This window comes from Bacillus rossius, chromosome 15 (assembly GCF_032445375.1).
Source record: "Bacillus rossius redtenbacheri isolate Brsri chromosome 15, Brsri_v3, whole genome shotgun sequence".
Lineage (NCBI taxonomy): Eukaryota > Metazoa > Arthropoda > Insecta > Phasmatodea > Bacillidae > Bacillus > Bacillus rossius.
The window spans coordinates 10,822,236-10,848,260 of record NC_086342.1 but is presented as its reverse complement, the minus strand read 5'-3'; the positions used below and the strand labels follow the sequence as shown (position 1 = coordinate 10,848,260).

The 26,025-nt window shown below is 37.4% G+C and overlaps 1 protein-coding gene across 1 annotated transcript in view; it reads right to left on the bottom strand.

The window, feature by feature from the left end:
• LOC134539632 (KH domain-containing, RNA-binding, signal transduction-associated protein 1-like) overlaps positions 1 to 26,025 on the bottom strand; it is a 144,206-nt gene that overhangs the window by 40,276 nt on the left and 77,905 nt on the right. The gene's annotated exons all lie outside the window — the stretch shown is intronic.

Sequence of the window (26,025 nt, the reverse complement as noted above, 5' to 3'; positions counted from 1 at the left end):
TCAGCTGATGTCAAACAGTTGAACCCGACGATGAACCTAAACAGGTATTATGGACAACAAGACGACGACGGTACAGACGAACACATTCAAACTTAAATATCAGACAGCACAAGAATTCCGTGGAAGGAATTTAGTCATGAAAAAAATTGGTTGTCTGTAAAGTCGGTTTACGGACGATAGTTTTACGTGACAACGTCATAACAAAACATTGATGAATTGATTGCATACTTTTATGAATAAAATAGAATCATTTCTATTTTAATAATGAAATAATAAATACTTTAAATTATACTAGTAATCAGATTTTTAAAATGCAAGAATAATTATCCTTTATTGCCGAAATTGTTGTTGTAATAAGCAATGAAAACCACATTAACTATTCACTTCACTTTATAAACAGTCAACGAAACAGTTCACGTGTAGATGACTTGTTATTAATTTTAAAAACTGGCGTTTAGCTACAAAGTTTAAATATAATTATGAACAAGTTTTCATATAAATAAACTGTAATAAAATATCTATCATCAATTATATGAATCACCATAATTTTTTAGTCAATTGTAACATTACCTATTATTACTGCACTCGCCGACAGCGTAAAGGGACACAGCGTAACGGAACAATGAGCGTAACGGGACAGTTTTTTCGTGTATGCAGCCGGCGTTCATCGATTTATTAGACGTTGTCACGTCAAAAATAATAACACCACAGTCGAACACAGTGGGGTAGCAACGACGAGACAAGTTTCAACAATAACAGTAGATGCAGATGGACAATGAACACAACTGTGAAGATAAACAGACATAAAGGACAACATAACGACAACAGCACCGACGAACACAGAAGGTTTCCTATGACAAAACAGTTGCAACGTTTCGAGAACTGGTTGTTTGTTCTCGTCATCAGGCACAAACAGACTGATATCGGACACTGTGAATCAGGGTGTTTGTACCAAGGGGGTATATGCCCTCGCCTACCATTGGATGTGCTAGAAGAGGAGGTGGAACATGCACAACCCATGTTCAAGTAACTGTATTGATTTAAAATTTCCCATTGCATGAACCATTTAAAAGAACTTACTAACTTTAATATTGACTGAAGTTAATATTGCAATGAGTTTACTCATTGCATGATAAGGTGACATACTTTTTTAGGAATTACTGCAATAAATATTCGAGTTTTAATAAATAAATATTTCTTAATTGGAGCTAAAAAAAGTAATTATTTTACATGTTTAGCTAGTCTGGTGCTACATGAATATGTGTTATGTTAAGTTCATTACTCCACAATATTTAAATGTGTAAGTCTGAATGTTCCTTGCAGCACATGTCAAAAGCTTTCTCGCCTTATACTGAACAGGGTGTGCAGTCACAATACTCATATCGTGGAAATCATTCGATAGTTAATATTTTGCTTTTCTGTCAATGCTCTTGCTACACTTAGAAAATTATATAGTTAATAATTTATCTAGTGAGAATTATCTTCATCACCGTATTGGTTTTCTGTACGTCAAATTTAATTTATTCAAAGAATTAGCATATTAATAATTAATCATCATGATCGTTACCGTGTCTGAAAAATATGGGCGGCAAAATACAAATTTTAAGTATTTGTATTTGTTAGCTCTTAAAGCAGTGTAATTAAAAAAAACAACATAATTTTATTTGTGCAGATAAAATTAAACCCGGTTATTTTCCACTATATTTTTATTGCATGATTTCTTATAAGCTGGTCCCTTCCCGTATTTTTGTAAATTGTATTGTATGTCACTGTCTCTTGATATCCTCGTTTTTAAAGAATCGTAGCGCAAAAAAAAAAGGAATTGAAAGGTTTGTCCCCAAACTTTAAGAACAGTTATCTTCACATATGTGTGGTTAGCCGAAGTATCTTATCTTTGTTTTCATGCCGTGAAGGCTGGCATCACACTGTACTGTTTTAACTGGCGTTGTTGCCAGCTTCTACTCGGTGGGTGATTTCTTCTACATCAACTGTTTACATCCTCGATTTTGATAAATTACTTGTTGCATTTTTTGAAAGACCATTTTGCACTCTAACAAAAACAGCGTAAAGAATAAACAGACAAAATACGCTGCTAAGTGTTAGCTGCAGCGGCAGAAACCAATGAATGGTGTAACACTTCTACTTGCTATTATTTCAGACCGTGCTCTTCACAAATTTTCACAACCAAAGACCTTGTATCTCACCAGCAAATATAGAAAAAAAAATGTATGTACTTTTACTTAAGATACATTTGGAAACCAGTTGACAAGAAATAGTTCGTAACATACGAGGGATATTCTTAATTAAAGGTCAGTTCGGTCTTTAAAAAAAATTAACGCGTGAAAACAAGGTTTTTATTGACGGTTTAGTTTACTAAATATCTTGTTCGTTTTTTCTACGTAATCGCCATTCAGTTATAAGCAGTCTTTGTAACACCTTACCTTAAAATCCCTATAAGTTCGACTCCTTACCCATTCTGCACGAACAATTTTTAAAAATTCAATATTACCAGCTAATTAAGCAGTAAATATGCGCTTTATATATATAAATTTATATATATTCGTTTAATTGATATTCGACAGCTCAAAAAGGTCACAAGTTTAACCGTGTTAAATGTAAGGATAAACTAATGACTTGGAATGGGTCGTAGACCTTTAATCGCTAGGAAAAACTTAATAGGCCTAATGGTTATATTGTCATAATATGTGAAATACAACTAAATACCAATTTAAAGGAAGTTGGCGGTCCAAACCATTCTGAATTTCCCGCGCGCGCCACACACACCGAGACAACGGACACGGGTTCACAGCGTTCGGGGAACAATTAAATTCGCCCCGAGCGAATCGCGTTAATGGCTACTTTGAAACCGGCCTGTGTTGCGTGCTCAATAGCTAATGGGGCCAATGCCGATAAGTTTGCGCACGTCATTGCGCCTCCTAATAGCCCGCAAAGCCATTAAAACCAGGAACGTTTAAAACCACTGGTTCCCCCTACCACCTCCTCCTCCAGCCCCCCTTACCCAAAAGCTTCCATGCTGGGATTTAAAGGGGAGCATTGGAGTGAGATTCCTGACACAGGTGAAATTTTTTTTCCTTCAGCTCACGTGCCGGAATCTGCATGTGTGTTTGGATGTTAATCAACACAACTAAACTGTAAACGTTTTGTTTGTTTGTTTTTTTACACGCTTTATATTAGCTTCACCTGTATATTTGTATGTTTGTATGTTTGTTTGTATGTTTGTATCTTTGTAACCGACTCCTTTGGGTGCGATTTTGACCCACTTTAAACGGCCAGATTTCATTCAAACTTTGTAGATTTATCGAGGACCGATGACAATACACTAATTTGAAAAGATTATTCCATTATTCTATTTGCAAAATAAGATTTTCGTCAATTTATATAATTTCAGGCTTTGTTTATATCGCGCCAAAGACAAACTGAAATAAAAGAGTTCGCACATGAGCGAAATGGTTTTCTTTACAATGTGCGAACTCTTTTCTTTCAGTTTGTCTTTGGCGCGATATAAACAAAGCCTACTAAATATTGTGACATTTAATTAAATGAAAAGTGAGAGTGGGTTATGATTATTTTGTAAATAGAAAACAAAGTTTTTTCTGTACGATTACAGGTATTTGTAAATTTGTACATTTAACTTGAAATCAGCTGGGTTAGAAATTCTCACCCGGTCGTTTATGCATAAAGTTATTTGTAAACCATTTCCTGAACAGCTTTCCAGTTTTTACTACGCACGGTAATAAGCATTATAAAACTGAATAAAACTCGATCATTGAATATTAATTATTTTTTCACGTGGTTTAAATATATATATATATGCTTGAATGAAACATCAATTAAAGTATGTATATATATGCTTGAATGAAACATCAATTAAAGTATAAAATATGCGACAGTTTATGTAGGACAATACTCAGTATTATTCCAAGATAATACTGAGTATTTTCTTGGAAAACGTATTTCATATATGCGATAATAACCATAGCCATTTCTTGTAAGAAGTTACCATATATTACTTTTTGTGTAACAAACTATGTCTTAGCAATTTTATTCCAAAAATATCTATGTAAAAGTACAGAAAAAAAAATTCTGTGTGGTTTAAGGACTCCACGATCATACTGACTGCTGAATCGTGACACCGGTTAACTGGGATTGCTTTTCGTTAGATATTTCTGTTTTTGGGGGGTTTTTTTCTGGCCCAGAGCGCTTCAGATAAACTGTAGGCCAATCACTGAAACAGTTTTTGCTGGTAAATTACGATTCAGGCAGTGAATTCTAGTATCTGGCGCAGAAAAAATGGATGTGATTTATTTGTCACGCTCAGCATTATTTAAAGGAATAAAACATTAAATTTCGCGTCCGAGAATCGTAATACAAGTTTATTTGCAACATGAACAACATGAGAACACATTTGTTGGCCCGTTACCGGGGTTAGATGGCTACACATCACTGTCGAGTACTGGAAGACACTCACATTTTTAAAAATAACTAATTTTCTCACGTCTGTTTTTTTATGCATCCATTGATCCTCCTACACCATAAAGTCTATCTCGAAATGAATCCGCGAATTTTTTTCCGGTATCCTTGTATTATTTTTAGGGACACCTGCATTCCGCGAATACATTTAGTCACAAGGAATTTCACGAAACATTCTAGCCTTTTTCTTGAGAGTTGTGGCGAACTGGTGAATTGTGGGCGTGCAGCAGTAATGATGTACCCACATTCTCATTGGCCCCGTCAACTGCCTGAGGACACCTCTCACCAACCACAGCCAATGACTGTGAGACAATTCTAGGGTGTTTCGTGAAATACCTCGATACGAAAGGCATTCGATAAATACACGTGTCCCTTATTATTGGAAACCTGAAAAAATTCGCGGATTCAATTCGCGATATGCCAAAATCCAAACAGTTATACACCAATGCTGCTTCTGCCTTTGGCTCACAACTCATCTTCAGGACTCTGGGCCAGTAAGAAACACTCAACCAAATCTGTAACGAATCCCAGGCTACTACGTTGCGACGTCTCACACGACAGCAGCCAATGAGTGGGTGACATTTGACCGAGTATACGTAAAGCTGAGGTGTTCATCCTAGCGGTCATTGAACACGCGAATTTTTCTGGTCCCTACTTATTATGTTATCGGTGGAGCCACTGTTATTTATCGGATCCTCTGACCATCACAGTAGGGTTGAGCGCGTATCCACCTGGTTCACGTTGATGATTGGACGACAGTGCCATTGGAACGCACTGAGCCAGTTATAAACAAGGAGAAGTGGTCACCGAATCACGTGTGAGCCACCGGAGCATGTGACCTTATCATCAACCAATGAATAGAGACCGGAAAAATTCGTGAATTCATTTCTCGATAGGCTAAATTGCAAATAGTTATACCTCAGTGCTGCCTCTGCTATTTGCTCACAACTCACCTGGATGACTCTGGGCCAATGAGAAACATCCAACCAATGCTTTATCGAATCACATACTGCTACGTTGGGGCGTCTCACAAGACAGCAGCCAATGGGTGGGTGACATTTGACCGAGTGTACGTAGAACTATGGAGTTTATCCTACAGGTCATTGAACCCGCGAATTTTTCCGGTCCCTACCAATGAAGCACTATAAAAAAAGTTTGAATGTGTGTAGGTATGTTCAGTCTAGCGTGGAGTGAAATTAATCTGCCAAATTGGTTGTGTCTCTAGTATTTGGTTTCACCCTGCTGAAATGTCATGAATGCAGAAGAGATGTCGTAAGTAAATACTCTGGAAATTCGAAATTCATTTAGTCGCAAGGTAGAAAGCAAATATAAATAAAATTGTTTTTCACTGGTTTGTTGATTGATACGTTATTAGCTCAACATCTCTCTTTTCGACTGCGGGCCACTTGAACTACCACGCGAACTCTACTGGCAAATCACGTCTACGCATACAAAAAAAAAGAGATGGTTTATTACTCAATATGAACTCCAATATGAAAACCAAATATTGGCAAAGTGAACAAGGTACTGTGAATTTAAGTTTGGTGCCAAATCAACTCACGAAATTTCAAGTTGTCTAGTTATAAAGCCCACAGTAAAATAGGGGAACTGCAGATAACTCCCGTCATCACTCACCTAGTGATATTATGTATTCACATTCGTGCAGGACACTATGTTCGTTTTTAAAAGCTATTTTAAACCTAAATGATTTGTAGTAGTGTACTTTATCCGGTATCCCACTGCAATTGGATTTACTTTCTGAATGTGCGGCATCTTAGCTCTCGGTATACGGCATTTGGTAGGAGTAAATTCCGTGAATTGAACGGAAGTCGCATGGAACGGAAATGTGTAACCACGGTGCTGCCGTCTGTGGTGGATGGCGCGAACCAAAAGTTCCATAAAACCAAAGAGATACTTTATAGCATTAACTGTTTTGTTAATTTTAAGAAGATGGCCAGTATTTCAATACAAAACCCTTGTCGAGAATCAGGCCAAACACCGGGGGTTTAGTATTTGTTCAAGTATTTTTTCGCTTTTATCGGAGCCTTTTTATTATATAGGTAGTTTAATAATTTCGTTCTGCAAATCAAACGATAAAAATAGTCGACGTAGCTGCTCCCTGCGGCAGCGAATTATAGCAGCGGGTGCAGAAACTACGTGCGTCACGCGTCTGAAAAAAAAAAATCTAGTTGAAAACACTCAATTCGCTCGGGGGGATTATTTTAAAAGATTCTACGTTCCGTATAGTTAAGTGTTATTTGCAACTTCAGAACACGAGAATTTTTTTTTTCTCTAGTTACCGCGAGTCACTGGTGAGTTACTGGAAGACTCGCCAGCATTTTTTCCCCCCTTTTTTTTTGAGTTTTGCTACTAGCAAACATATTTCCTCCTCCGTCCCCCTTAAACCTGTACAGCCTCCCACCCCCCACCCCTCCTCACGAAAGTACAAACGGAGGGAGGAGAGGAACTATCTCGCTGTATGAGGGGTGAAAGGAGAGATTGTTTTGACCCGCATATAGGCCCCGCTGCGTGGGACAGCTGCCGCTGGTTTGATTGATGGACCGGATGAGAGAGACTGGGGTACGGGCTTATTTAGTGATTTGTGGGTAGGGGGGAGGGATTTCATGAGAGCTGCTGGTTGGTGTAAACACTTCGCACCTCGCGACCGCTCCAAACCAGTGTCCTCTCACTCCGTACGGACTGGTCGATGGAGACTGCAGACGTATACACACTTTGAACGATCATTGCATTGGGTAAGCTCGATTTAAAAAAATATATGTTTTGTCCGAGGTTGTCGCTGCTGTTTCGTCTGTATTTTCTGTTCTTGTTGAAAAAACTGTCCCTTCATTGACAGCCCACCGTGATCGACTGTGTTCTTAAATATCCCTTTCCACGGAATTGTCTGTGCTCTCTGCGCACTCACATGTTTGACACAGCCTGATCTTGGCTTGTTTGGTGTTTTTTTTTTTCTGTGCGTTTGTGTATTCATATTTCGTGTCCATTCTCGAGGTTTCTCTACGACATACAGTAAATACCAGCAATGGTATATGTACATCAAAAAAAAATTCTGAACAATGCGTGATGAAGTGGAGTTGTTGACTGAATTTTTAAAATGTTTCAAGTTAATATTTTAGTAATACCATAGAAGTAAAAAACTAATAACGTGATCGGAAACTTTATAGTATAAACTGTTTAGTGAATTTTAACACGATGGGCAGTATTTTAATAAAATTCCCTGTCGAAAATCAAGTCCAAGGCCGGGTTTCGTGTTGTTTCGTGCTGCTTATTGCTATCTGCGTTTGATGGTGTCAATCAACGTTTACGATTCAGGCTGTGAATTATAGTTGCTGGCGCAGAAAATATGGATATTATTTATTTATCACACTCAGCATTATTTAAAGAAATTAAACTTTAAATTTCGTGTCCGAGTTTCGTATTATAGGTTCATATGCAATATGAAGAACATGAGAACACATTAGTTTGCTCGTTACAGAGGTTAGATGTCTACACATCACTGGCGAGTGCCTAAAGACTTGATCACATTTTTTTTAATAACTAATGTTCTCGCGTCTGTTTTTGTTATGCAGCCATGAATCCTACTACACCATGGAAGAGGTTAGCTTAAAAATAAATCCCCCTGTCCCCACATTGATTTCAAAATGCGTGTGTTACAGACTCTTTGAGGTAAAAGTAAATGTGTTTCCATCATATTTTACCCGCTAGAGTGCAGTAGTATTAATTACCGTGGCGTCCGCCATATTGTCAGCCATATTGACCGCCTTCTTTAATTTCTTTAATTATTAAGCTATTGAATCGGGGAAAAATTCAAAAATTCATCACAAATATCGATTATTAAAATAATGATATACTTTATTAATTACACTACTTGGTTCGATCCTTGACTGATGCAAAAATAATAATTTTAAGTAAAAATAACTTATTAAAACATGATAAAAAAATCCTAAAATAAGCTTTAGTTCCTCATCTACTAGCCTCCAGTAAGACTCTAATGACATAATGGTCCCCATCTTGAAATACTGTAATTATTTAGCTGGAAATACAAAACAAATTCTGAAATTCATGAAAAAAAAATAATAATTTACGGATTGTATCAATCGATAACTATCCTTGGTTCGATCTCTGAACAATAAAAAGTAATAATATCTGATATTTTTTTGTTTATTTAAAGATACCATATAAGTGACAGGTTCCGGAAATAAAAAATACAAAAAAAAAGTAAAAAATACATAAATGGTACAAGTACAAACAAACAAATCACTGTGTTAGCCTTCTTAGAGTACGGAGCATACCTAATCTTTGCATGCAATTACGTATGTTTTCAGGGCAGATCTGCATTATAGTCGATTAACTAGGCACGTATAATCAGTGGTCACCCACAGCCAATATTTTTGGTATGCATGTTGAATTTGTGGCAAGAGATATCCAGTCGGTGGCCATTTTCGGTCAATTTTTCTGTCAGCTTGTGATCTTCTCCTCTGTTCAGCAAGGATAGAGTTCTAGGACAAACATTTCCTTTTTGTAGTTTTTTATATTTTTCATATATAATTTCTGTTATCCATTGATTTTGATTTAGCAAAAGGTTCATTGGTTTTCTCTCTATGTGCTCCTGATTATTCCTGTCAATATTTTGTTGGTTTTATCCATGTGACCCTAATTATTCCTGGCGAGGGCTTTTGTTAGTTTTCTTTAAGTTTTTCTGGTTATTCCGTGGAAAACAATCCCTCCATATATTCTTTTTTTTCGAGGTGAGACACACGATTTTATTCAGAGTTATGTTTAACTAATGAATTCCTGTTACTAAATTAGCACTTACAATATTTTAATCAGGTGGAATTCAAACCGAATAGGATACATCACTGGTTCGATTACTGTGGCTTAGAACAGCTGAGAAACGCTATCACGTAGGACGAAAATCCTTCTGCTTGATGTTAGCGAAGCCCTTCTTCTCTTGCGATCGTGAGTGAGCTTGCCGTATCCCTCATTAAAAAAAAATTATATAATATTTACCTCAACACAACACGTGGTAACAACTGTTGGCAATAATAGGAACTATCGGAAATTTATGTTCCAACTTAGCAGGCACCGCCACCGAGACCACATTCCGACTCAAGTTTCCATAGCCCCATTCCTATACATTCATGAATGAAAAATTAACACTACATTGCAACTGTTGTACAAGTCTTCAAAGGGATAATGATGATAAGAAATATTTTTTTTCTATAAAATTTCATTTTTTTATCTATTAAACACAAACTTTCTAGTTAATTTGTCCTAAAACCCGATATGAACTTTACTCACTTTAATGATAAAACGTGTTTATTTTCACGTTCCTGTAGAGTATTTTATACAAGTAAAACATGGCATATCATAGTTTTATTTTAATTGCCTGATGTATTCCTGGTAAAGCCCGCTTCGGTTTGAAATGGAGAGAATCCTTTTATCGGGAGGATGCCCAGTGGCTAGATATAGAGTATTTGTTATACGTAATTCTGCAGGTGTGGTGTTCGATGTATTTCAATATTAACGACACGAAATTTCGTTCGGAATAATGCAGTTATAGTAAAAATAATATTGCACATGGACTCTCTGTGAGATCAATATCGCAAAACTATAACCGCAAAATTTAACCTCTCGTTTTTTTTTTTTCGCTTTCAATGGAAATATCTAATTTCTCTACATAATAGAGGTACTATCATAATTTATTAATTATTACACTCGCCAAGCACCCATTAACCTTTAAACGTTTTTTTAACCGTTCGTTACAATAAGCCTATATTTCTTCTAGTATTATAAACTATTTCTTGGCAATTGGATTTCCAAAGGAAACTTTTGTAAAAGTAAATAAAATACTTTTCTGTGTACACTCGGCCAAACAACGCCAGTTCATTGGCTGCTGACTTGTAAGTCGTCTCAACAGGTTTTCCTGTGATACGACATATTCTTTGGTTGAGGATTTGTAACTGGCCCAACGTGGTTTAGATTAACAGTGAGCCAGTAGCAAAATCGGCTTAACGGTATAAATTTTACCTCTATGAATGAGCGTTGACCACGCCATCGCAAAGGCAAGCTGAGTCCAGTCTGGGGTGAAATGAATACGTGGAACAAGCTTTTGATGTATACAGAAAAAAAAATTGTTCTGTACTTAATACAAAAAAAAATCTTGGGAAACCAGTTGCCAGGGATTAGTCTGCAATACAACAAGAAAAATATTTTAAATTTGTAAGAAAAAAAACATGGATATGGTAATTTTTGCATAATATGAAATATTTTTTTCAAGATGATACTGAGAAATTCTTACTCAAATTGGCGCATAATTTTTATATTTTAATCGATATTTAATTTAAAGCATATTTTTTTAACACCATAAATAAAATCATTGAGTATTCGACGATTTAACTTTATTGTGTTGCATCATGTATTTGTTTTACGTGCGCAATACTTGGAAGCTATTCAGGGAACTGTATTAAAATATCTTTTAACTATTGGAGGTACTGGGACAACGCAAAGCAAAAATAACCGGACAAGAATCCAAAACCCAGTGTTACTGCGAACACTGTTTCGTAGTGATACAGTCCTGTTCCATTAACAAAAAAAAAGGGGGTTGTCGGTCAAGTCGGTTTACGGACGATAATTTTAGGTGATAACGTCATAAGAAAACATCGATGAAAAATTGCATACTTTTTAATTTTCAAATATTATTTACAGTTTTTTGCAATTTTAATTTAAATAATTTGTTTAAATATAATCGCGAACAATTAGTTTAAAAGCCCGCCTTTAACCTGTTTGATATTGTAGAAGATTTTCTCGCACGGTGGTTGGCCGGTTCTTGCACGCTCGGCTCAGCCGGAACGTGACAATGAGTCATGCTTTTTCGTGCGTGCAGCCGGCGTTCATCGATTTATTAGACGTTATCACGTCAAAAATATACCGTGTAGGCACGACAGTCGATTCGATGTGGCGGATAGACGGCTTTTCGCCCTCAGCCCCGCGGGCTGCCAACTGCGCGAGAGGGGAAAAGGGCGAAGGAGGGGAAAGAAGATGTCGGCGGCTCTAGACCCCGGGTAATTAGTCAAAACTTTGCCAGCTGCAGCTCCCTCTTAATTAATAAGGTCGGGGCGAGAAGCGCCCTGGAAGGGTTCAGTATGTGTGGGACATCTCGCCGGTGGGAGGGGGGGCGGGGAATAAGGATGGAAAACACAAACAACGTCTCGACCGAAGAGGAACACAACAAGGAAGAGATGCCACGGCTACGCCAGCGCTCGCCGCAACTAACTCGAGGCGCGGATTCACACCAATCATTGTTTTTCAAACGATCAACAAATCTCCCAGGTTATGAAATGAATAACACTTCCAACGTACCCTCTTGGTATTTCACGAATGTGTTTCGGTTTTGAAGTTAAACGTTGAGTTCCTCGACCAACAATTTTTTTGCTAATGACTCGCGGTTTCGGAAAAACCATCTATTTTCTGGAAAATGAAATGATCACTAAAAATACATTGCATAGTGTGGCACGCTTGTCTGTTCTGTTTATTGATGACCCTATTAGAAAAATTTACAAAAGAATCCCAGTGTTATTAACATAAGATGTTTACCGGAGGATAAAATAAAACAGTTTCACACAGCATGGCTTTTTTTTTAATTTCCTTGCCTGTAAATTTATGCATTCTGGGTTTAATTTTTAATTTATAATTTTCTCGATTAATTTTTATAGTTACATGTTACAGACAGAAAAATAACGTTTAATAAATGTCTGGTGAGAAAACGTGTGAACTAACAATAAAGGCAAGAGATACAGCGAAATAAATTCATAGGAAACACCTTTACATAGAAGTAATGGGAAGATAATGAAGCAATCAGCTTGGCACGTGTACAGAGCTTTGAGGGCCCCGCCTACCTGCGCACACACAGGATGTGCAGATCTTTAAATAAAACATGGCTTTCTAAACTGCTCAAGATACCAGGGTAGGGATTGTTTACGAAAAGCATTTTTAGTACACGCTGAGGATGGATAAATAGTTATGTTTCGGTAGTTCGTGTTCAAAATGTATTTTCACTAGAGTGGAAACGGCTAAAGCACGTATTTTTTTAAAATAATTTTTAAGCGTAATACATCAGGCACTGTATTTTTTTTAATGTAACAGAAAGTTCATGAAAAATTTAATATATTTGTCAATTTTTACATTAACATGAAAACTGTGTCACTACAAAATAGTGTTCGCAATGAAGGGGTTCGGATATACACCCGGGCATCTATGCGCACACACTGACAAACGTAGACATAGCTATATAGGATTTAGAAAACCTAACCTAAATTAAGTATCTACTGCATTTCAAGCCAGCTCTGTCAAACATTTTCACCTTAATTAAAAGATAAACACTGTTTTTTTTTTATTATTTTTTTTTATTTTTTTTTTTTATAGTAACTTGACGTTAACCTTCGCAAACTTATGGATACTGAGTTCATTTGCTTTATATGTGAACTCACGCTATAAAATAACTTCATTTGCCACCATTTTGTTATACTACATGAGATAGCTGAAAGTATTGTTGCTCTCAACAAAATTCTTGTTTAACGTGTAACTTAACAGTAAAAGCAAGTGTCACGCAAATTTTTTAAGGACTGTTAACTCTGTTGCCTTGTAGAAAAATTTGTACCACAAGTCATAGGTCATTGTATTTGCGAATTTTTCCTTCTCTACTTATTGCAGACTAATGAGCGATCAGATTTTTTTTCCGCGAGAAATGCATGCCCCTACTCACATCCATCATCTATTGGCCAAAAAAAAAAGCATTACTTTACTTACGTTCGTCTAAATCATGACAGTGTATTTTTCAAATGAAATCCTGTGTTGGAACCCATCTTTTATTGTGCGAGTCTTCTTCTTTCGTCAACTTTTTCCCCCCTTCATTCATTAACTCTTTCAGCCGCTGTGTCCCGACCCACAATGCGCTTAAAAACCGCGCTCCTTTGAAGGTTGCCGCTTTTACCTCGCGGGATGGATCTGCGCTTGTCCTCGAAAGAGAAATGACTTTCCCCGGGTCTCCTCCTTAATTGAGCTGCGTTCTGGAAGGCAGCAGAGACGTTCGGGGGTTTGCGGGGTGGGAGAGGAGAAAAATCTTACATGCGAATAATAAAAAAAAGGGGGTAGAGACAGAGAGAGAGATGTACACGGAAATGCTTGCGGAACACGCGAGGGAAAATGGAAGCAAATTAATCCAATCTACTGTCATCATGCTCTGCAGTATACATCAAATAAAAAATTGTGATGGATTCCGTCCTTCGGAAAAGCATGGGCTTGACAAATTGAAGCTTTCATTTGTGTTTCTAATCGTCTTTTTTGGGCTTTTCGGGCCATTACCTATATTAAACCATGTTAAAACGTTCACCCGTGACCAGCTATTTACGAGACCGCCATAAAATTTTTTTTAGCAAGATTCAAAGTAAAAAGAAAAATTGATTAAATAAAAAATGTCTTATCTGTCTGGGCAAAATCAGATAATACAATTTTCTCTCTCAGACTGACTACCAGTAATTCAAAACCAACCAGTGATAAAGAAGTAACTTTCGAGGCTGAATACGAGAAATTAATGTATACTAGTAACTTTAATTTTGAAACAAGTAAATAACTTACGTATAATAAGCAGAAACTCGGAAACGCTGTTTTTCAGTGTTATTTACTGTAAAAATATGAGTAAAAAAGTAATTTAAAATTAATTAAATTCACTGTTCTCTCAGATAGTGAAAAATTAAATCAGAGGAAATTAAAAAAAATTGTGAGGCATTGCTACTAATTTACAGGCACGTCCATTAGTAATAAGTAAAGATCTGAAAAAATCGTGGACTAATTTCGCGATACGCAAGAATAAAAAAACGTTTCCATTTATGCTGATTTCATAATTGTACTACAGTTTATCTGAAGGACTATGGGGCAATAAAAAGCCCTTAAACAAAAGAAGTGTCTGATCACGAGCATCCCTGTTAAATGATGTCACGAGTCAGAAGCCAATGAGCTGATGCAAAAAATGCCTGCCCTTAGTAATAACACACACACAGATATATATTTAAATATTTATTTATATTTGCGCACGCAATAAAATACGCGTAGAACTAACGCAGTATAAAGTTTATGCCAAATACTAGACTTTACAAAATACTTTAACCCTCAATCCTATACAGTGACGAGCTAATTTATCATTAAATAATTTTAAAAATATTGAATATTTGATAAAAAAATTTACCTTCTTATCACATGAGCTACTTGAATGAAATTTATTGCATGAAATAATGGTACACATAGGCCTAATGCTTCCTAATAAACTCATAACATTCCATGACTTCGTAAATCGACATCTAAATCAGTAATAATTCCACTGCCATGAGATTAGGTTTAGATAAGTTTGCAATTATTATATTCATGATTTTTTTTGTCATTACCAAGTCTGTAGGTTGGCAACCGTACTCTATAATAAAAGTTTGCCCTACACATCGGCTTTTTCAATAATTCACACCAAACACCTGGCGTAATTTAAGTTTCAACTCAGCTCTTTACCTATTTACCTATTTACCTATTTATTTCCGTCCCATCATTGCAGACAAGGCAAAAGACGTAAATGATAAAGTCGTTAATGGTGTTGTGGTTTTTGTGGAGCACACCATCATGCAACTTTTATAAGGCCTTCAATTGGTTTCAATGAAGCGACTTCTTATAGAGGCTAAAATGATCTCCTTTTTTGGCGTGTCGTTTTATAGATAGACATATATATTATACACTTATTTTAAAATCTTCTCTCCATCCGAAAAAAAAATATTTAGTAGTTTCCAAACTCACACTTTTATTTTTAAGAAATAATTGTAGTAGTGAGGTCAACCTATGTACACGTATTGGATGGAAGCATAAAACATCAATAACATTTTATTTTATCGCAAAATTTTTAACATCCTGTATATTAAAATCATAATATCCACTAAGTTAATAATAATTTACAGTGACAAAAAAATAAGTTAAATTTCTATAAAATATTATGGTTCTTGCTTTGCGCGTGCATTATCGGATTTTTGAGGAAAGATGTGTTTACCAAAAGTGTTAACTGCGATGCCAAACGTGTGTCCTATACTAAGCCTAATCATGGAGAACTTTTAAAGTTAGTCTCGTTTTGTGCAAGCTTTTTTTTTCGCCTGGCACCTATTTACAGTTTGATTGACGTTATTTTGCTACTCCTTTCCATGGGGATACCTTCCACTGGTCAGACAAGTACCACTATTTGGCGATGGAGAAAATCTTCTCACTACTGCCAAATTCTACTCATTCTTAAGAGCCCTCTTACATTCCATGGCATATTAAACCACCAGGCTGCACTGCAAACAACTGTGTTTCTTCGCCTTGTGCGATTGGGCCATTGTTAACCCCACACGCGCATGAAGACCTCCAGTCAGTAGTAATGGTTAGACACTGGAAAAAATTAGCAGCTTAAATGGCCTATAGGATAAAGAGCAGATTCCTGTACACAATCGCATGAACAGTAACACTGTTTATTGGCTGCTGATTTATGAGAAGTCTTAAAATTAGTTGCATGTGATTTGGCCTATGAGTCGTCTGAATAAACTGTGAGCCAATCGCAAAAAGCTGCAAAAAGATAAACTTATTTGAATTTTATTTTGTTGCTAAATTAATCCGTGTTATCATATATAAGTAGGGGCATGCATATTTCGCAAGATTCCGAGACTAGCTGAAAGTTAAAACACTGTAGCATCGTTGGAAAAGCTAGGACGTAAAACGACCTTCAGTTTAAGGTAGAAGAAAAAAACGTGTTAACTTATAAACATAATTTTCGCAGGCTTTCACGGCCATTGTCTGAAGTAGCTTGGCTTCTGGGTTGTAGCCGCGTCCTTGGCAAATAATTCACCGACGTTTCAGGTCGACATTGCAGTCGCCATCATCAGGGAGCAGTTACCTACTCTGTGTTTCCGCTAATGTATGTGTGATCATTCCGTTTCCTGTGTGTAATGTGTGTATACGTTTCCTTTCCTGTGTGTACTGTGTGTACGTTTCGTTTCCTGTGTGTACGTTCTGTTTCCTGTGTGTACTGTGTGTACGTTCCGTTTCCTGTGTGTACTGTGTGTACGTTCCGTTTCCTGTGTGTACTGAGTGATCATTACATTTATTGCATGTAAATTGCATGTATTGTGCGTACATTGCGTACATTACGTGTTGGAGCTGATGGAGCTGTTGGAGCACTTGCAGCTAATGGTCAATTGAATCATAGGAGCAAAATGTAGATGGATCTGATGACGTGAATTGTAGCTCTTGGAGTCTGGCGTAGCTATATTGGAGAGATCGATTTTTTTTTTCGATCAAATGATCCTCTTTTTTTAATTTGTAGATTTTACTCTAGTGTTATTGTAAATTGTTCTTGATTTGACTAGCGTATTATTCCATACGGTGCATGTATATAAGCGAGTCCTAGACAGCAGGACGCTCAGTTTGTTACTGACGTCGGCGGTGTAAGGATCGCCTAGTTTGTTTCTTCTGGTGCATAAGTCGTGTCAATTAGCTGTTCTTGAGACCTCGATGGCATCTTTACCGTCTTTAACGTCGAACTCGGAGGTTGTACCATCGTCTACGGGAACCTTGACGACAGCTACGATGGAGAAGGTGCAGATCCCGTTGGCAACGACGACGTCAACATTGGAGGAGATTTCAACAGATGTGATACCACCATCATCCGAAGTTTCATCGTCAGCAATGGATTCTTCCTCTAATGAAAAGCGTACATTGCGTCGGTGCAAATACTGTGACGCATCATTTACTATTACCTCAAATGCTCGCAGACATGAAAGAAGCAGTTGTTCTAATAATGTTAAAAGAATACAATTTCAGTGCAATAAGTGCAAAAAATAATAATTTCTCGTCTTGATAGCTTACATCTTCATTATAAAAAATGCTCCGAGAAGTATAATGAACATGGTTATTGTTTTGACTCGTGTGTTGTACCAGCAAATGAGAATATATAAGTGGGACCCTGGTGATATGAACTTCAGTTCGTCTCTGGCTGCGGTGATGAACGGATCGGATAGACATTTAAAGTCATGTAAAAGGCTTAGTCCGTACAATAAGAAGACTGTTTGAATCGAGAGATCCACGAAACTTTGGTAATTTGTCTGTGTGTTTTTTTTACTTGTGGTAGTGTAGTATGTATGTAATAAAAGTATTTTTTAAAAGAACTAGCCGTGTTTTTATTATCTCAAACCTGTCGCTTTTGTGGTATTTTTTTTAAATTAAAGTTGTTTGGTAACGGTCAGGGGTCGAACCAAGGACGGGAATCGATCTAATCAATCATTACTTTAATGAGTGAATTATTTAATGAAATTTGAACTTTTTCCCGAATCTCTAGCATTAAAATTACGGATTTTCAAGATGGCGGTTGAATTTCAAGATGGCGGGTGTCACAGTAATAAATGATTACTGCACTGTAGCGGGTTAGAATAAAATTATCCAGATGGAAATGTACTCTATAATACGAGTACACACACAATATGGCATACTCCAGCAGGTGGTAGCTCCTGGTAGCATCTACTGAACATAAAATGTCGGGTCCGTGATGGTCGACAAGGACAAAGTCAAATTTCAAGGTCAAGGGCAAATTTCAAGGTCAAGGTCAAATTTCAAGGTCAAGGTCAAATTTCAAGGTCAAGGTCAAATTTCAAGGTCAAGGTCAAATTTCAAGGTCAAGGTCAAAGTTCAAGGTCAAGGTTCAAGATCAAGGTCAATGTTCAATGTCAACAGTTGAGGACAAAAGTATGGTGACCAGATAATTATACTACATGTTATCGGCACACTCTAGCAGACGAAAACAAGATGGAGGTCTCCAGCAGATGAAGACAAGATGGCGGACATGATGTCATACCAGTTGACGATATATACCTTGGTATTGTTGGTGGTAGATCAGTCTAGGTAGCTTTCATGGAGGAAGGATCGACCGTTTACTCTCGCCGGGAATCGAACCAAGGACGTACATCGATATAATCAAACAGAATTCAAATACGTTAATTCTTTGATGAATTTTGGAATTTTTTTCATTAAAATCGGATAATAAATAAAGATTTTCAAGATGGCGTCCAAATTTCAAGATGGCGTACATGACGTCATACTAGGTGACGATATATATGCTTTGAAAAAAGTGGTGGGAGTCAGTATGCCAGCGTCCACTGTGAGGGAAGGATCGGTCGCCATTTTTATTTTTTTGCACTCGTCGGGTTCGAACCGAGGACTCCGAACTCCGTGTCGTTAATGTATGATTTTTATAAATAATTTATTAAAATTTTATTATTTAATTTTTTTTTATAATTTTTTAAAAATATTTCATTAAAATCGGATAATAAATAAAAAAGTTAAAGATGGCGGCCGTAACGGAAATTGCAACGGTGACGTCATCATCCAATATGGCGGACAACACAATGCCGGAATTTTCGAGAACACAATGACGTCATCCAAAATGGCGGATCCAAGATGTCGGAACCAAAATGGCCGCCGTGATCTACTTGTCCCGTTACGTTTTGTCCCGTTACGCTCATCCAAGATGGCCGCCGTGACGTCAGAGATGGACGTGACGTCAGAGATGTGGCTCGGCACCAAGCACCACCGCCTGCCGCCTGTTTCAGGGGCCCCTATTATATACTACTTGGAGTCTATCCTGAAGTTCATTGAAACCGCGAAATTTTCCGGTCTCTATATATAAGTAAATAAGCTGGGTGAAATGAATCTGCTAACTAATCGTTGAGCTACCAACTATAGAGTTAATCAGCATGTACAGTGGTTTGCACGCTAAGTCAGTTTGCAAACGATAGCGGCAATTCCACGGGTCTTTCATCCCGAAGCCGTCGGACCGAGCAGTAGCGACACAGGAGCGTGTGTCACTTTCCCGGAGCGGGAGGGCAGCGAGCGAGGTCAGAGGTCAGGCTCGTTTTTAGCCGCGCGGCAAATAGACGTCAAGGTCCTTCTCTGGTGGGCAGGGAACGAAATTTCCACGAGCTGGCGTGACGTGTGTAGCCGACAACTGGATAATTGAGCCCGGAATACTCAGCTGCAGAGTTCACATATTCTTTCTGGTGTATCGAACTAGACTCCACACACTTCACACAAATATATCAATTTCGCAGTAAAAGGTACCGTATGACAATCAAAATAATGTCCCAGTTATAAAATGTAGTATTATCAATTGTAAGCGTTGCAGATAAGTTTAAGACAAGTGAAAGAGCGAATACTGCTTTGTTGTTTTCTCACTTGCAGCGCGAAAGAATGGCTGATCCTGAACATGTAAATGTTATTTGGCAACAAGATGTAGCTACTAACCATTGGAATCTCTTTGTACGAGAGTGGTTGAACGTCAAAGTCCCTGACCCTTGGATTGGACTTAATGCTCGAGACGACAGAGCTCTTTATTTTTACTGGCCTCAATGTTTATCTGACATAACTCCATGCGATCTCTTCCTTTGGGGCTTTATCAAAGATCGTGTCTACGTTCCACCGCTAACTAATGATTTGCCAGAGTTGAGACACAGATTTGAAGAGGCTAGTGTTTCAATTACTCCGGAAGTGTTAACCAAGTGGTGGAAGAATTGGACTTTAGGTTGGATGTGTGCGGGGACGCACCACAACGCCGAGATACCACAACGCCGAACGTACAATAACGCCGAAAACCATAACGCCGAAATTCCAAATTGACCACAACGCCGACAGCTAGAAAACTGCTGTGTACTACAACGCCGAAATACATTAACCCCGAAAAATATCATTGCAGGACTGCCACAAAGGTTAGGTTAGGCAGGGGCGCAACAACTAAATTTCCAAAGGGGGGGCGGCAATATACCTTTTTTATAAAGAATCATCGATCCCCCCTATTGAAGCGGGGGGTCCGGGTGTCCTCCCCCGGGAAAATGTATTTCAAGGTGGAAAATGGTGCTAATTAAGCAGTTTTATTATCTAAAAATTGATTACACAGCACTTTCTTTGCCCCCGTTTGCCCCCACTTCAAGGTTTCATAGGGGGGCAAAATACCCTTGCCCCCCCCCCTGTTGTTGCGCCCCTGAGGTTAGGTAAGGTTAGCACACAAATTCATTCAGTTGTTTTTCATTTTGCTCCTGTGGCCCCCCTCCCCGCAGCAACATTTTTCGTCGTTGTGGTACACAGCAGGTTTATAGCTGTCGGCGTTGCGGTCAATTTGGCATTCGGCGTTATTGTACGTTCGGCGTTGTGGTATTTCGGCGTTGTGGTAACGACCCGATGTGTGCCTTTTAAATACAGTAGGCTAGTACATGTTGAACATTTGTAAGACATTTAGTTTTATGTATGATTTTTTTGTAAATAGTCTAAATTAAACTGTTTTAATATACCATTGAAAGTGGGGCATTCTTTTATGAGCAAATTGTATTTTGATAAATGTCTGCTGACACATTTAACCTTCAGTCTAGATTCCATGTGGTTAAGGGGTGTATTTGGGTTCCTGAGGTGGGATGACAGTGCAACGCTAGCTGGTGCTTCTACACAGAAAAAAAAACTGTCTTTTTAACACGCTTTTGTTAGCTCCATACGTATGCATGTTAGTATGTAACGGAAACTTTGAACATTATTTTGACCCCCTTCAAAACGTCGGATTAACTCAAAATTTGGCATACTTATCGAGGACCAATGACAATTCAATATTTTAAACAGTTATACACAATTAGCGATTTTATTGTTTTCCTAAACTGGTAGTGTCTTTGCGCCGATCACCTTTTTCTCGGATAAGTTACCGACTTTGAAAAAGATGAAATTTTCGGAGAGGGAACCTGAGAAACGGCTATCTCATCCAAGGGAGGCAGCAGGTGCCCAAATTGCCCATTCTCGGATAAGTTACCGACTTAGAATAAGCATCAATTTTTTTGAAAATTATTAATTTTTATAGTAGGATATTGAAAATATTGTGAATTATAGTTCTTCAACACGCTATATCGAATATATATTTTAAATAAATAATAGTTTAAAAAAATAAAAAACACGCTTTTATAGAAAGTCCATCTAAAAAATGCATACTAAATAATTGTTTTTAAAAAACTAAAATTAAAATTAAAAAAAGAAAATAAATTTTAATTAAGAATAGTGTAAACATTTTAATAATTATAAATCAAGAATAATGTAAATAAGAAAAAAATGTATTTTATTGTAAAAAACATGGGGTGCTTTTTAAGATATTATCAAAATGATTATCCTTCTACTCATATATGTCCATAAAATATTTATAACTATTGACACCATGCACCCCACGCTTTTGTTAGAATAAAATACATACACATTTGTGTGTGTGTGTGTGTGTGTGTGTATATACATAATACTGTGTGTGTGTTCTAGACGATCTTCCAAATTGAAAACCACGTGGTTTTTCAGAAATAATATTTTTAGGAATAAAATTAATGTGCCTTTAAATATTTTTTCCGTCAAAAACGTCTAATATACTACATAACAATATTTTGTGACTAAAATTTAACTGTCAATAATACTTCAAGAAAATATAAACCGATAAATGATAGAACAATCAACACTGACTGATACACAATTAATTCAAATATTTGATGTACAAAAGCAAAAAAAAAAATGTTTTAAATGTTTGTTTGAGCTTTATTTATAAAATGTTGGTATGATAATGCTGCAGTTACTAAAAACTAAAACGCTACAAAACTAAAAAAAATATTTTTGCGAAACTCCGTTCCACCGGAGAAACCCCCGGAATGGCCATCGCATGGGGAGCCCAAGAAAAGAAACGGGCTCCCTATTTGGAAGCCACCTGGTAGGTTTTTTTCTGTTCCACCCATCGTTTCTTTGGTAGCCTAACTTGTTACAAGGGATTGTATTCCTACCAGAGAAAATGCTGCCATTTTGTCTGGGTAATCCGCCTTGGAGGAGCCGGGGCGCGAACCCGGGTCCTACAAGTCACAAGGCAGGCGCTCTACCCCAGAAGCTGAGTGGTAGAGCGGATATTTGCAGTCTTCTTAACACTGACATTTTATTAGTCCACGAATTTACTGTAGTTTCGTGTGTCGTTGACACGTGCAGTAACATCTAACCTCGGTAACGAACAAATTTATGTATTCTTATGTTCTTCGTTCAACATGAATTATGTAATTTCATAAAAGTGAGATATAATTTGTATAACTAGTCTGACAACTTTTAAGTTGATTTTCTGCAAATAAACTTACAGTCCCGCTGTACAATAATTATATAGAACTATAGACTAGTAAAAAAATATGTAAAGAGCTTGCACTGTCGATGGTAAAGTTATTTTTAAATAAATGTTAGATATTAAAAGAGTGTGTTTAGTTAAAATATGTGTGTGCTTACAACATGAAGTTATTGTATAACATTTTATTTATTTGGTTTTAAAGCCACAAAAAATTTAACCTTGTTATATCACTTTTGGCTTTTTCAACTGAAAACTTCTATAGGAAGGTTTAGATAGGGAGTAAATTCATGTAAGTTGTCATCGACATGGTCACGTGACGTGTTAACGATAACACTATATCTGTTCAAATTGTGTTTTTGTTCAATTTTTATTTTAAATCTTAAGTATACTATTAATTACTGTGAAGTTAAAAGTGAGTATAAAATATATTAATAATTTCATGTAGATATATAGTTTGAATAACGAATAAAACGGAGTCGTTGTAGCAATTTAACCTACAATTAAGAACATCATTTATTTTTTAATACTTACAATTACTATGCAATGAGTATTTTATATTTATTTAGAATTTATTTTACTAACGTGATAAAACAAATTTTTTTGTGTGATAATTTTTATTAAAAAATATTTTCTTATGTAACATAATTATATTTTACAAAGTTAGTATTTCTTATTTCAAATTATATTTGTATTTTATAGATTATATTATTAATATTAATAATAGTTACTTCTATTATTATTATTAATTATATTATTTGAAGTTTAGGAAAAAATTCTGTGTACATTATATTGTTACTAAATATATATTTTACATATTTTTTTAGATCCTCGATTCTGTGTGGAAAACGTTAAAGATGTATTCACACGACAGAAAAAGAAAATTGAAAATAACAACTGTTTGTTAATAGTTTTAAGTTTTTACTTCTGTTGGCAGTCCTCATAACTGTTTTGAATTTTTTTGTGCTATAGAGTTGTTTACAAATATATGTAATTTTACACTAATATTTATTTTCCATTTACAAAAACAATTACAGTGTAGCTCTAAGCTACACCTTTAAGCTCCATGCTCTAAACTAGTGCATAGTCTTCTCGTCATGCATAGGCATATACTATAGTATTCAAATGGTAACCCCCGTATATGATGATGGAGAAATGAGGATAAATATGTAGTGCAAGTCCCTTGGTTTTTTTTTAAAAAATCTTTATATGGTGTTTCATGTCAAATAAATTATTATAGAAAATCATATTCAACCATTTACACTCTCCTTAAAATTTATTTTAAAAACCCAAATACGGAAACACAACTACGGAAACACAACTACTCACCCGCTATCAGCATATTCTTAAACTTTTCGTAGAAAGATATCACGCGGATAGCTTCATCTCTACACACTACGTGTGTGCCATAATAGTGAGACCCTGAAATCATATGTACTTTATTATTTCTTCAGACCAGAAAAATTCACGGGTGTTTTTTTAGCAATAGGGAGGAACACAAATTGATTTACCTTTTTTTCTGGTTCTGTGTTTGGACCACAGCTTATCTGACGGACTCCGAGCCAATGAAAAACTCCTCAACCAAAAAAAAATGGAATCAAAAGCACCCCAGATTGACAGGTGTCACGAGTCAGTAGCCAATGAGAAGGTGTAATTCTCTCGAGTACATAGAGGATAGTGGAGTCTATTTCAGCATACCTTTATAGTATGATTAGGGCCATGCATATTTCGTGAAAAGATTCCCAGACTAGCCGAAAGTTAAAACACTGTAGCATCGTCTGTGTTCCGTGATTGGGTGAGTATATTTCAGGTACACTACGATTGTTACAACCCCAATCACAGTGATTCAACGCTGAAGGAAACGCGTTCTAAGTGGTTCGGTCAAATAAGGCGACGACGGCCACCAATCACAAATAATAATCCGGTGGTGCGGGCATACCTTGTTGCAGTCTAATATGCGTTCGGGGATTTTTTTTTCGCGAAAATCGCCTGCCCTTAAGTATGATTGTACTGCACCGCTTACAACATGGAAATTCCGTCCCAGCTACGCGCCGGATTGTGAGCGATGATAGGCGTGTGAACTAGGAAGAGTGGCGCGATACCACTCCACTCCCCCTGCTGACGGCGACCCCAGCCACTTGCCTCCGTCACACGACCCCAGTCAGTGAAACCCGACATGATCTCTCGTGCCGACGTAACACTTGCTGCGTTCATCGCCCGCCAGTGCAGTCCCGTGTTTACCGTTTCCTGTGGCCCCCGAAAGTTATCCATAAGATGGCACCCGAAAGTTATGCACAAGATGGCACCCAAAAGTTAGGCATAAGATGGCACCCGAAAGTTATGCACAAGATGGCACCCGAAAGTTATTCACAACATGGCACCCGAAAGTTATGCACAAGATGGCACCCGAAAGTTATGCACAAGATGGCACCCGAAAGTTATGCACAAGATGGCACCCGAAAGTTATGCACAAGATGGCACCCAAAAGTTAGGCATAAGATGGCACCCGAAAGTTATGCACAAGATGGCACCCAAAAGTTAGGCACAAGATGGCACCCGAAAGTTATGCACAAGATGGCACCCGAAAGTTATTCACAACATGGCACCCGAAAGTTATGCACAAGATGGCACCCGAAAGTTATGCACAAGATGGTACCCGAAAGTTATGCACAAGATGGCACCCGAAAGTTAGGCACAAGATGGCACCCGAAAGTTATGCACAAGATGGCACCCGAAAGTTATGCACAAGATGGTACCCGAAAGTTATGCACAATATGGCACCCGAAATTTCGGCACGAGATGACCAAAGATCGCAGACCTTCGCGTCCATTGTCTGGAGTTGCTTTGCTTCCGGGGGTTGTAGCCGCGACGAAGGCGAGGACGTCGCCGACGTTTCGGTCGGCGTTGCCTTGGCCATCATCAGGGAACAAGTTGCCTACTGAGTACGGTACAGTAGGTAAATTGCTCCCTGATGACGGCAACTGCATCTACATCGACTGAAACATCGGCGATGTTTGGCCTTCGACGCGGCTACAAACCCAGAAGCCAAGCAACTACACGGGATGGGTAAGCCATCGCTTGAGAGACACTGAAAATTTCGCGCATTCATTTAGTCGCAAACTTAGAATGCAAAACCCTCGCACTCTCGCATTTATTTCATTTTTTTTAGTATTTATTAGCAGAGTCATTTTGCAATAAACTAGAATCCAGTTATGTTTACCTATTTTTGCTGCTTCGGTGATTGGGCCAAAGTTTATCTGAAGGACTCTGACCCAATTGAAAACTCTCAAACCAAAAGAAGT